Source organism: Cavia porcellus, unplaced genomic scaffold, assembly GCF_034190915.1.
Source record: "Cavia porcellus strain 051 isolate PalLab524CR breed Dunkin Hartley unplaced genomic scaffold, mCavPor4.1 scaffold_25, whole genome shotgun sequence".
Taxonomy (NCBI): Eukaryota; Metazoa; Chordata; class Mammalia; order Rodentia; family Caviidae; genus Cavia; species Cavia porcellus.
The window spans coordinates 48,382,745-48,396,519 of NW_026947508.1; the positions used below are offsets into that span (position 1 = coordinate 48,382,745).

General features: G+C 48.4%; 2 long non-coding RNA genes across 4 annotated transcripts; one reads left to right on the forward strand and one right to left on the reverse strand.

Annotated features, from left to right (window-relative positions):
* The first annotated feature begins 4,827 nt into the window (after positions 1-4,827).
* LOC134472845 (uncharacterized) lies at positions 4,828-6,901 on the forward strand. 3 transcript variants are annotated; one of them, XR_010042821.1, is made up of 3 exons: positions 4,832-5,319; positions 5,712-5,798; positions 5,991-6,901. It is a non-coding gene; the product is annotated as an uncharacterized LOC134472845 (long non-coding RNA). The 3 variants fall into 3 exon arrangements; XR_010042820.1 differs by having other exon boundaries at positions 4,833-5,369; XR_010042819.1 differs by having other exon boundaries at positions 4,828-5,798.
* A 3,263-nt stretch (positions 6,902-10,164) lies between these two features.
* Positions 10,165-12,163, reverse strand: LOC134472846 (uncharacterized). Its single transcript, XR_010042822.1, has 3 exons — positions 12,096-12,163; positions 11,250-11,333; positions 10,165-11,117 (listed from the first exon to the last, which is right to left on the reverse strand). It is a non-coding gene; the product is annotated as an uncharacterized LOC134472846 (long non-coding RNA).
* Between the last annotated feature and the right edge of the window lie 1,612 nt (positions 12,164-13,775).

Sequence of the window (13,775 nt, forward strand, 5' to 3'; positions counted from 1 at the left end):
CATCAGTGATTCGTATGAGTTGCTTCCACAGTTTATCTGCTGTGAATAATGCTCTGTGATAATGGATGTACAAGCAGCTCTTCAAGACAGGGCTTTCAATTCTTCTGAATGTGACAAAGTGGAATTGCGGCGTCTGGTTTTAACTGTTTGAGCAGCCACTGCATTGCTTTCCACAGCAGCAGTACCCTTTTACGTTCCCACCAGTGACGCACAAGAGCTCCAATTTTTCTATCTCCCAACCAACACTTTATTAAATAGCAGGTATGCTAATGGGTGTGAGGGTTTTTATGGCGGTTTTAATTTGCATTTCCTTAATGATGAGTGATGCAGGGCAAGTTTTCATGTGCTTATTTGCCATTTGTTTATCTTTTTTGGAGAAATATCTTAAAGTTCTTTTCCCATATTTAAATCTGATTTATCTTTTTGCTGTGGAGTCATAGGAGTTCTTGTATTTCTGTCTGGATTTTTTTCATGACATTGAGGATTGATCCCAGGGCCTTGTACTGAGCTACATCATCAACCTTGGTTACAGGCTAACCTCTAATTTGCAATTCTCCTACCTCAGCCTCCTGTGTAGATTGGATTACAGATATATGCCACAATGCCCAGTCTATTTCTGGATATTAATGTTTTATCAGATATATGATTGCAAATTTTTCCTTTTCTGTGAATAGCCTTCTGCCTCTATTGATTGTGTCATTTAATTTGCAGAATTTTAAAATTTTGATATGTTCCAATTTATCTATATTTTTCTTTTTGTCACCTGCACTTTTGTTGTCATATCCTCCAAAGATTTTTATGAGATAGCAAAATAAATGCTGTTCACAGTGTGCATGATTAGTATTTGCCTGTACCACTTGCATTTTCTCTAGAATTAACAATTGATATTTTTGCTTTGGTATTTTATTTCTCGCTTAGTTTTCTACAATTTTATCCTTTCCACTTCCTCCAAACTCTCCTTCATTTCTGTAAATCTCCTTTTAATGCAATCTCCCATGTTAAACATCCTATCAAGTTCCTCTTCTTAAAGAAGTCCCTGTAGATTTCTGACTGCTCGATCTGGCTTCCTGGTTCCCATATCTGTCTTATTTGGGGAAACCTTACCCCCAGTTTTCTAAAGGGAGATGCTCTGGTTTTTTCTCCTCCCCACCTCCTGGTAGAGTCTCATCCCACGGTTAAAACGTAAGACAGCAGAAAGTCTGACTGGTGTTCAACAGAGAGGCCTCTGAGATGATTAGGATTCACGTCACTGGTTGGAACCCCTGTGGCTGAAACCTAGTGGCTTGATAGAGAACGGAGACCAGAGGCGCACACATACACACAGGCTCCTGTCTCTTATGTAGGATGACCTGGCTGTCTTGGAACTTGGTCAGCAAGAAAGCCATTGCACCTCGACCTTGGACCAAACCATGACCCAAAATAAAGTTCTCGTTAAAACTTACTCTGTGTTACTGTGTTGTTTGAAACAGAAAATAAACTGATACAGTTAGCTGAGTTAAAAATATTAAGTTAAAAATATTAAGCCATTGTATTTCTAAAACTGCTTGACATTTAATTGGCCAGGGATAAAATTCACCTTTTCTTTCTGAACTTGAAAGCTAACTCCACTGTCTTAGTTTCTGTTGAAAAGTGCCACGCAATGCTGTTTCTAATCACTTCATTCTCTCTGGGTGCTTTCCAGTGTCTCCCAGAGCATCTGCTTCCTGTGCTGCGCACGCGGGGGCCTGCTCGTTCTGGAAGACCGTTCTGTACCATGTTCAGTTTGGAGAAAACATTCCAGGTCTACCTCTACAGTGATTCCCTTTATTTTCTTTTTCTGGAACTTTTAAATTACTCAAATACACACCTTCCTGAACTTATTTTTCCATCTATTTTTCATACCTTTTTGCTCTCCATTCTGAAAAAATTCCACAGACCTTAAAATTTTTTTTCTCCTACCATATTTCCAATAGCTCTTGGGTATCTAACTGCTCCTTATGTTTTGTACAGAAATCAAACTCAGGACCTTGCACTTGCTGGGCAGGTACCGTGCCATAGAGCTGTATCCCCAACCCTGTTTCTTTTTAATATTATCTTGTTCTTTTTTCATGGATGAAATATTTTCTACTTCTTTGTGCGCATTAGAAATGTTTTGTTGGGTTTTTTTCTGATGAAGTATTTATCACCATGCCTACGCTATGCTCCCTCCAAGTGGCTTTTTGTCTTCTGTAATTGTTGAAAAGACTCACCACAAACTGAGAAAATGCAGCACAGCACACTGACCAGAGCATTGTTCTGCATAATACGCACAGAACTCTTTTATATTATTAAGAGAACAAACAACTTAATATATGAGCAGGCATTTCTCAGCAGAAGAAATATGAATGGAAAAAAAACCTGAAGAAGAGAAGGTGTACCTTAAACAGTCAGGAAAATGCAAGTTAAAACCACATAGAGATTGTCCCCAGAATAGTGAGAAGTATTGGTGGACTCAGACCTAACTGACATTCTTACATACTCCTCTGGCACTGGGAATTGTTGTAACCATGTCAGATACTGTGATTTCATTACCAAGTGTGAACCCTGGAGAAAGTCTTTCCCCAAAGCACCTGGGGACAGAAAGGTACAAGGACATTCATGGCAGTGCGCTCAGTGATGGCAAAAGTCCGGGAGCTCTCTGGTGCCCTTACCAGGAGATGAGGGAATTGTCTCATCTCCATATAGAGAAATCCTGTACTGCAGCGGAAATGCATCCAACATAGCTGCAGCGGACTCTGTGAAGGACTCCTAGAAATGTAATGCAGACTGAGAAAAGCTTGTTGCGAAAGACTGCGCATTACATGATCCAACATTTACAAGGCCCCAAAATAAGCAAAAATAAACAATGTTGTCTAGAGTTTTCCTACGAATGTGACAGAAGTTTACCTGAGAAAATGAGCTGCTGTAAATTGATGATATTGTGTACTTCTGTGGGGAAGGAGGGTGTAGGGAAGGCACACTGCATTGGGCTGGCTCTCAGGGTTACACTGGCTTCAAGGTGTTTGTCATTCTTATGTTTTGGATCTAGGATGCCCATGCATCCTCTGTCTCAACGTAATTACTCATTACAACCTTTTTTGTTTCTCAGAAAGGTCCTAGTGTACATAAATGATGCACCTAACCTATTCATTTCTTACAAAATGCAGTATACATCTCTTTTGTGAGTATCACACATATTTTTTAAGTCCTGGGGCCACAGCCTGGCCATGGTATCATGAGATGCTTGTCCACCCTGGCATCCTTCTGAACCGGCCTGGGTAACTGGCCTTGGGGCCCCAGATGGACAAGCCCTAAGGAGCTGAGTCCCGGCCTCTCCCTGTTCCTGGGCCTCACACCACATCCCGCCCTGGGTCCCACCCTGTCCTCTTCGCCACCTCTCACTCTGTGTCCCATCAAGAGCCCATGAAACCTTGCTTGTGATCCAGGGTTACTGATGTCCCGTCTGTGCCAGGCCCAGAACTGGCAACGTGGAGGATGAAAGTACCCAGTTCATGGAGGCTCCACTGAACCATAAAGGGCTGGCAGAGAGTAAGCACTCAATGCTTGGGAGTTTCTGTTGTCTCTGGGGTGGATGACACCCTCTCTCCTTCAAAACGGAGCCCACTGTGCCTGCGAGAGAAGGACCCAGAGAGAAAACTGGGAGATTCAAAGTCAGAGCCTGGCCTGAGGGGATCCACTCCACTAAGACCAGTGACTCCAATCAACACCCGCATAAAGAATGAATAAGATTCTGTGAATTCTGGCATCCACTCTGAAATAAAGCCGGGGTTTCTTTCCCTTTCCTTGCTTAGCTGGGATGGTGGGAGAATGCACATAATAACCAAACACAGTCCCCACAGCCCCATCTCCACCTTCACACTCCACAAGTCCTCGCTGCTGTGCAGGTGTGGCCCTGGGGCTCAGCCCAAGGTCACAGGCAGAATATGTGACCGTGCTCAAGGTTTCTGCAGCCCTAAAGCTGCCTGAGTCTCCAGGGCATCTGAGCTGCATGATCCTGAGAGAAGACATCTCAGATATAGGATTTTAGTCATAGAACTCTGTCTTTAAATAAAATAACTGGGAAACCACCAAATTTAAAGTCCATTAAGGAGGAGCTTATTAGGCTAGTGCATGATATGCTAAGACAACAAGCAAACCCTGAAATCTCAAAGGAGGAGTGACAAAGTTTATTCTTTGCTCACACAAATGTAATGCTGGTGAGTGGGTCCTAAGCATCTCTCTTCATGTTGACTCAGGGATGCACCTTCCTTCCCTCTCGTAGTACCACTATCTTCAATATATAGTCATCCCAGGGGGCAGAGGAAAGATCAAAGGGTGTCACCCCAGAGGTTCTGAGGCTGAGCCCTGGAGTAGTGAACACAACTTCTATGCATACACCTTCCTTGAGAACCTCTTACATGGTGTATTTGGCCATTTTCTGCTGCTATAAGAGAATACCTAAGACTGGAATATTTTTAAAGAAAAGAGGTTTACTTGGTTACAGTTCTTGAGCTCAAGAAGCCCAAGATCTATTGGCCAAATCTGACTTGAGGGCTCATGGTGCATTCTAACACAGTGGGTGGCAACCCGTGACTAGAGTGCAAACCAGAGTGACAGTCAGGAGGGGAAACGAGACCAAAGGGCTGACCCCATTTATAACAAAAGTTCTTGTAAGAACTAATCCATTCCTGCAACCTCTAATCCGGTGTTGCATGAAATACATTAATCCCTTTCAAAAGCCCCACCTCCTAACGCCACAGCATCGACAAACTGAATTTCCAAGGGAGTTTTGTTGGAAACAAACCACATCCAAATGCTAGCACACAGCTTTTGTCACTTTGGCATGTTAGGCTGGCAAATGTAGTCTCCTACTGGGTCCAGGCGCAGGAAACAAGTCTTCTGAGCAGGAGTCATACTGAGTGCTCTTTTTGCAGGGGAGAGGGGGCCTCGAGTTCCCCAGTTGGCAGCAGCTCACCGAGCCCCTCTCAAATGGGGACCATGGTTTCTCCCTTCAAGTCTAGCAGCAGCGAGGCTGATGCCCAACATGGGCAGGGTCTGTCCTGCTGCACTCCCACCCCCAAGAGAAGAGTTCCTTGGGGGTCCCAGGGAAGGGCTGTGCCCGATGTCAGCCAAGAGCAGTTTCGCCCTTCCTGAACTCAGTGTTTCCTCTGTTTAGGACTGTCTTGCCTAGTTCTTAAAGGCAATCAGCCTGCCATGGAGATTTTAGTTTTAAGCTTTCCTACTATAATCTCTTGAGCCCTTGGCGCCAGCTCTACTGTGTGCTCCTGCAGGTCTAGGACAACTTGAGACTCTCCACTCCAGGTCAGACAGAGTTTTCAGAGCTGGCCCCACAGCAACAGTGCTTCTGCCTGGTACTTGGGTCTGTGGGCACCAAGTGGGACTGGGGTACAGGGAAGAACAGCTGCTGTGCTCCCCTGTCTAAGGCTTTCAGAGCTGTGAGTGGAGGACATGGCTTCGCAGAGCCAGGACAGCCAGTTGTGCCCAGCAGCTGCTCTCCTGTTGCCCCCTGGCCCTCTCAATAGAGATCCACCCGCTGGGGTCTGTCTGCTCCTGCTGCTGCCCCAGCAGTGGGTGAGGGCTGAGGGGGACCTCACATCAGCCTGGGCACCCAGGGACCAGCAGCCATCTTGGGCAGCCTGGTTCCCTTATGGAAATTTCCTTCACCTCTCGAACCTCCATGTTCACTCCATCAGAGGTACCAAGAGGATCCCAGAGACAACATGCCTGAAGTGGAGCAGATTTCGGGTATGGGTTGGTGCTATGAGAGCCAGGCTGGCATGGTAAGGCTCACAGGGTATGTGGGGGTCAAGGTTGCTCTAGACCAAGCTCTGCATTTGCAAATGCTGGTTGAAGATGGCCTGGGGGAGGGGCTTAGAGTTGGAGGGAGTTTGAAAGCACAAGTGACAAGAAGGAAAGGGAGCCAGGACTCCAGTCCCCACTGAGGACCACCCTCCCCTTCTCCTTTCTTGCAGGTGTGAGCCCCAGCCTGTTCCCTGGGTCCCCCAGCCTGTCTCCCCGGAGACACCGTGCCCAACCTCAGGCCATGCCTGCCCAGCACAATGGACCAGACTCCAGCACCAGCAGGGGACAGTGCCTGTGTGACCTGATGTTGGGTGGTGTGACGTGTCCCCGCAGGAGTGCACACTTGTGTGTATGTTCTCTGTGTAAAGAGCTGATAATTTTTGTGTATGATTTTGTGTTAGTAGCTATGTTTCAGAAGAGGACAGACAAACTCCAATGACCGGGAGCTGGAGATCTTTCCAGCAGGAAGGAAGAGGCTTCAGATGGGAGCAACTGGAGAAAAGGCCGAGGGTGGGGAGAGTCACCGTGAGGCAATGCTGTAGACAGCGGCCTCACTCCCAAGGGGAAGGCCACAGCATGAGAGCACAGCCATGGCTGTCCCGGGGGCTTCTGGGAGCCCAGGCCTGGGATCCAGGAAAGGGGAGGGAGGAGAGGCCTGGTGAGACTGAGGCCAGGAGGCCGACTCAGCTCTAACAGCCACTGTGCCAGCCCTGCCCGGGTATCTGGAGAGGAGGCCGGCATGGCTCCTGCGTGGTCCCCAGGCTGTTAATTCTCTTCCCCACCAGTCACGGCCTGAGCACCCAGCTGACCCAGCTGGATGTGGGCAGGTCCTGGGACAGAGCCACTTCTGCTGCCATAACAACACTAGGTGTGGTGAAGGGAACCCGTCTGGGTTTAGGGCTCAGCACCTCTGGGTGCTGTGTGTCCTAGGAGTGATGGGAAAAATAAGGACTGGAGAGCCGCAGGGCTGCCACACCAGTCACCTAGCCTCTCTGATCTATGAAAGGAGCCAAGGAATGGTAGCTGCTGAGCCTGTTGATTCCTTTGGTGCACGAATTAAATAAACCAATGTTTTACAATGCTGAGAACAGTACCTGGTGGTGGAGAGACTACTCAAGCATTTGCTACTGTTTGTTAATTATTATCTCATTGTAATCTCGCGACTAATGAAACCCGCATTATGTTCTTCCTGTTGAGAACACAAGCTTTGGGTTCACCCTGACCCGAGGCTGAAGGCTATCTGTGAATCCACACTCAGCTGTGCCCCCCCCCCAGGACTTGGCCTCCCCAATTTGGGCGTCCATCTTCCGGTTAGGAAATGCTGTGGTTCATGCACAGGGAATGATGCAGGCCTAGCTCTCGCTCTGTGCTTGCTGACTACTAATGAACTCCAATGAGTTATGAAAGGTGAGGAAATGGAGCTTCAGTGGCTAAGAGGCATGGCTAGGGTCTCAGAGGTAGTGAGGGAAAGTGCTGGACCAGAGCAAAGTGGATCTGACCCAAAACCCAGACCCTGCCCCCACAGGCAACACTTTCCTGGGCCCTGGCCTGCCCCCTGGAAGAGAGGTGCAGAACTGAGAGGGCCATGGAACCAGTCCGCTGGGCAGGAGCATCGGACACAGGCAGGAGCTGCAGGGCTGGAGGGGTTGGAGGAAACACAAAGACGCCCCTCAGGGCTGAGGGGGTGCTCCTGCTGCCCGCCCTCATTCCACACAGGCTCTCCCAGAGCCAGTGGCCCCATGTGCTACTGCCTGTTCCCTGCCTGAAACCTCAACTGGCTTCCCTGGCCTCCACCAGAGCTCACAGACATCCCACCTCTAGGGCCATGGCAAGGGACAAATGAGAGAACTAAAGAAAGTTGTTTCGAACAGGGCCAGTAAGTGCTACGTAAGTGCTTGTCTTGATTGTTATTTCAGCATTTCAAAATACACAAAACACCATGACCCCTCATCTTCCTCTGAGAAAGTAGGGGACAGGGACAGTCATTATTATTATCATGCTGTATTAATTCGTTCACCATCCATCCCTTCATTGGTTCATTCTGTAACCCAGCACCATTCAGTAGCAGACAAGACCTTGGGCTCCCAGAGGCCAGAAACCCACCAGCAGGCATGGGAGTGCCTCATTCCAGTGGATTGTCACCTGCCAGGGCTGGGGACCCAGCAAGCCTGGATCTCCTGATTTTTTCAAGAAAAGCTAGCGACCTAGATTATTGTGTAAAATGTCTCTATCTTTTATCTCTTAAATGTTTGCAACTGACTTGACTAAAACAAACAAACTACTGTTTGAGCCCTGTGGGAATTGAGGCCCAAGGTCACGTAGCTGCTAAGGGACAGAGCCAGCTTCAGAGTGAGGGCTCCTAGGCTGTGACCTCACACAGGATGAGAACATGCAGTGCTGGTAGATAAAGGTCTTGAATCATTGAGTAGGACTGGCCTCCTGAGACCATAAGGAGATGCTGCTTTTTGGCAGAAACCCAGGTAGTGGAGAAAAAACTCAGAGCTGGGGGCCCAGTTCTCGGCCTATTCAAGCCATGCCAGTGCCCCACTCACACTACTTGCCTGCACACCTGCATTGTGTTTGCAGAGTTGCCAGGGGCAGGCTGCGCACCGCCAGGGGAAATCACAGGGATTCCTGCTTCCTGTCTCTCTGAGCACCTGTCACCACCAGGTATATGTGGGGGATCTTGGCAGCCAGCACGGGGCTGCACCAACTGGTTAGACAGTGACCAAAGTGCATGGATACTACTGGACAACATATTTGGTTTGATCCTCCAGAACTCTGAATATCCCATTTACTCTCTGGGACTCAATTTCCCCATCTGTGTTGCAAGGTATCAACAGACATAGAGAGTAACAGACATAGAGAGAGGGTAATGACAGTCCTGTGGTTCTGCAGAGTGTCAGGCCCAGCCTAAAGAAGGAAATCTCCCTTCCCTAGAAAGTCTCTAGAAAGGAGGACTTTGGGGACCTGGAGGAAAGATCCAGACTGTCCCTGAGCTCAGACCTTCTTATGCTGAGATGCTCTGATTTGTGCCTAGTTTGAAAGGGACATGCCAAAGATCATATCTGGGGACAAAACTCATGCACATGCTGACTTCTCAGGATCAGAAGGAGCAAGTTCTCTGTCGCAAGGAGCAGACAAGGAGAGGCTTTAAGGGCCCTGGTGGTGGCACCGGCCTAGGGTCTAAACTGGAACTGCAGGTCACCAGCCCATCCATTCACTGGCTCACTCCACCACTGTGGACAATACTTCACTCCTGCTCACGTTGGCTCTGCCAGGTGCTGGCGTAGAGCCAAGCAAAGGACAGTGCCATGTTCCTGAGGGGCTTACTGGCCACGCAGAGAAAAGTATGACAGCTGGGAGTGCTTTGAAGACAGCTGAAGCAGAGTGAGGGGCACAGTAGCTGAGTGGTGAGCAAAGGTGCTCTAAAAGAGGGGACACGTAAGCCCAGCCCAGGTAGAGGGACAGAGAGAGCTGGTGACTATGCAAGAAGAGCAGCCAGGAGCAGGGACAGGCCACCGCGAAGGCCCACCCACTCCATGGCTTCCACCTCCACCTGGGTGTCGACCCCGCCAGTCTCTCTGCTCCCTCCAAGCCCTGTCGCCAGAAGGGACTCTGGGGCCTTGGCAGCTTGCAGCCGTGTTGAAAGCAACCACAGCTGTCTGCAGAGGTCCCGCCTGTTGCAGAACCTGCGTTTCTTGGGATGCAGAGTCCAGCTGCCAGGGATGTGCGGGGTGACCTCGGGAGCTTTGCAGACAGACATCCCTCTGTTTTCACAGTTACGAATTCATTTCTAAATGGAATTATCAGACAAAACAGCAAACACATCATACTTAGTATTGCCAAGGACTCATTGGGCTTTATTTCTGCTCAAAATACAAAGCTTATGCATAGAAAGAGAGGGCCAGCAGTAGCTGAGTCTTAGAGACGAGACGTTGTTGACAATGTGTTTATCCTTCTATGCATTCAACTTTTTTATGGAATTGAGACAATTCAAAGTACAAAGTGGATAGGGGCCGGATAAAACTAAGGCGATCTCCCCCTCCTCCGGAATCTGTCTCACTGTTTCTCTCTTTTCTCCCTCTGTCTCTTTGTATTATGCAGTGGTGAGGACAGAACCCAGGACCTCGCTTAAACTGGGCACATGCTCTGCCTGTGAGCAATACTTCAGCCTGAATCTCTTTTTAAAGACAATTCCTCCTGTTGCTGTCTCAGTAGTGGTTAAAAGTGCAGGCTTTGGAGCACCACTGCCTCAGTGTAGCAGAAGCAGAAGCTTGTGGCCTTGAACCATTTCCTTAAAATGCAGCACCCTCTGCCCCATCAGGTTTGGGGAGACTGTGATGGGCTGAGATGTACCAGTCAGCAGGCCAGTCTTCCACAGCAGGCGAGTGCTCTATAAGTTTGGGCTGAGCTCTGGTTGGCTCCTTCCAGAGAGAAAGCTCAGCTGGGTCACTTTCACCGACCGTGGAAGAAAAGAACATGTCACCCGTGGGTGGCAGGCTCACCTCCCATCTCTTCTTTGTACATACACACATGTGCACACATCCCAGCCCTAGCCAACTTTGCATAAATTGCATGTTGTTAAATCAATCAGATTTATTACTATGTGCATTGAGTCATTTAATTTTTTATTTAAGTTTTAAAGATTTAATAATACTTCTGTTTTCTCTGTTCATTTTAAAGATTAAAGTCTATTTGAGGCAAGTCATGCTGGTTTTCTCTTTGCAGAAATAATGAAATGCTTCCTTTTAAAATAAAATTTAAAAAGTGAGTCAATTTCTGAACTATCTTCACCATATTTCTCTAAATCTAAAACTATTCTAAAATAGAAAGTTTATTACAAAAAACCCTAGGGCCAATTTTAAAAGAGCTTTTAGAGGAAAGCGGCAAGTTTATTAAATAGATACCAGCTCTGAGATTAGCAGGCTTGGAGAGGCAGAACCCGTTTTGCTGGGGCTGAGGTCAGCTGCTTTCCCCTGACCCTGATCCGCGATCAAGGGGTTCACAGTACCCCCTGGAAGGGAAGGAGGGAGAGAAAGAAGGATTTGAGGAGGCTGCAGCCTCATGGGGGCTCGATGACAGGCGCAGGGGCAGTGAGACAAACCCCAGCTCACAGCAGCGGGCAGCAGTTAGTGCCCCAGCCAGAAGGGCCAGGCAGCATGGCTGATGGTCTGGGAGCCTCTGATAGGAGCCGTGGCTGAGCAGAGAGGGTGCTGGGAATAAAGCCTCCCACTCTCAGTCGCTGGCCACCTCATCCAGAAGCCAGTGGCCAAGGAACTCATGGGATGTGATCCCTGGAGCAGAGAAAAGAACACGGCCTTGGAGAGGCTCCAGTAGTCTTACAGGCAGCGGGCAGGGATGCCCCAGAACTTGGGCAGTCACGTGTGCACACACCCTCTCGCACAGCAGCCCCGTGCAATGCTTACTGTGTCATATGCCGCTTCCCTCCACCTGCAGTTCCTCACTCGTCCCCTCCAGCAGCCAGTGTCCATCCCAGGTGTACAGAGAACCTGAAGAGTCAGTGCAGAGGCCTTGTGAGCCCCGGCACACAATGCGTTTTGGGTCAAATGAGGCCCTCTGCCTTTTCCGGGAGAGGACAGAGCCCTTCCTATCTTCAGCCAGCAGGAAGGCAGGTGCCACGGTCTCCTGCCTCCCCCATCAGCCACTTGGAGGGCAGAAATGTCCCCAGCACAGGTCAGTGTTGCTTGTGCCCCACAAGTCTGCTCATATCATCTTTCACTTTAGCTGCTCCTGCAAAGTCTGGACAGGAGCAGAGGTCCAGGGAAAAGAGCCACCAAGTCAGCAGCAGGCTGGTAGGCTTGACAGGGCTGCTTGGCCAGGACATCAGCATAGAGTCCCATTCTCAGCACCTGGCCTGATTTTCTGGTCTGAGGGGCTCCCCAGGAGGTGAGAAAATGCTGGTCAAAGCTTCTGGTTGTCTGTAATTTTCCAATCTAATGAAATGCCTGCAAATCCATTTGTTACCTAATGATACAGAGGGAGCCCAGGAAAGAGTTTTGGAGGGGAAAAATTCAATCATGCAAATTCAAGAAATAAAAAAATGCAGGCCTGCAGGATCCAAGAGGAGTAAATGTAATTTCTGCTCCACCTCTGTCTGGCCCCAGCCCCATTCTTTTACAAGATTCAGGTGCAGAGGGCTTCCTCCCATGGCCTTCCCCAGCCCTGGAAGAAAATCCTTGGTTCCCATCCCTGCCCATGATGACTGACTGTGTGGCCTTGGGCATATACCTGCCCTCCCTGGGCTTTCTCACCTCTGTAAAGGAACGATGGTCCCTCTCTTGCTGTTCTCACACTGCTATTCCAAAAGAAGAGAAATCACCTGGCCCCGGCCATTCCCCCCGCCCCCCACCTTCCCACAGCCCCACCACGCTGTGACACGGAAATTTCTGTCGCTCCCTGATGAAACCACCCTAGACTGGGAAAGTGCAGTAATTAGATTTCACAGTACTATAAACCATTTCGCAAAACACACACTGGGATCAAACAATAAGCACTTACAGGCCAATCCTGAGGGCTTTATTGCTGGGCCTGAGTCAGAGCTCCCCTTCTGTAACAGGTCATTATGAAACGTGCCCTGTGCTCTGTTCTCCCCTTGTAGCGGGACTTCACAGTTCTCCCCTCAGGAGGGGAAGCTATTCTCTGACCGTCTGGTCTGGGCTGGCCTTACCGCTCACTTTGACCCATGAAACTTGATGGCCAAGATGGCGACTGTGCCAAACCTTCCTCCAGGGCCTTGCCTCCTGCCCTTGCTGGCTCGAGTGCTTTTGTGTTGCTGTGAAATAACCTGGAGTAGGCTGAAGGATTGGAGGGCATCAATTGAATGAGAATTCATAATGAGAAGAACAGTCCCCCCATCTGTAAATGTTTATTCTTTGAAATGAACTACTACATTTGTGATGTATTTTGTTACACAGCAGAATCTCACTGATACACCTTTCCCATCTCGGTCCATAACTATGCTGCTTGTATTCTGTAACTGCAGAGGGAGCCAGCCACAGAGACTACATTGTGAACTGTGAAGGACAGATGTCAGATAAACTCACCAAGTCCCCAGTTCAAATGTCACCTCTTCTCTGCAGCCCTCCTTGATGCCCAGATCTAACTAGGGGAAAAGGAACCTTCTATGTTAAAGAGAGCATGGCATTTAGAGTCAGATGGGCCTGATCTAAAGACCCTGCCCCTTACAGTTTAGACAAGTGATTCTAATTTCATGTGGACATTTGGAGCGAGAGCGACCAAAACGGCTGCTCTCTGGGGTTTCCGTGAGGAGACCTGCACAGGGCCTGAGCTCTGCTGCATCCTCCTCCCTTCCTTCTCCCCACCGTGTCCCTCCCTCGGTCGAAGGCTTTCTTTCCCTTTCAGTGCAGTTGCCTCATGGTCTTCTGTCCTCCAGATTTGCTCTATTTTAAGCATTTTTTAATTTTAAAAATATCATCTGGGCATGGTGGTGCATGCCTGTGATCCCCACAATCTGGGAGGTGGAGGTAGGGGGACCACACATTCCAAACAACCTGGGAAACCTTGCAACTGATCAAGCCTGTCTCAAAGCAAAGAGGGCTGGCTTCAATCCTCAGTGTGTCAAAAGGAAACAAATCAGGCTGTAAAGTTTGCTTCGTTCATTTTATGCATATATGGTTCTATGAATTCTAACACATGTATAAATTTGTGCAGCCACTACCATAATTAGGATACAGAACAGCTCCATCACCCTATGGGACTTCTTTGCAAAATACGTGGTTTTAAATTTTTTTAAATTTAGAATAAATAATATGTATACTTTGTAAAAATACTCTAAGTGTTAAGTTTATAAGGTACCCATGAGAAGTGTTTCCCACCCTCACCATTCCTCAGGTACAGTTTGTAGTTTCTAGTGTACCCTTCTAGAGCTATTTTGTGCCTACGTAAGTATAAAAACATAGAATTGTTCTGCA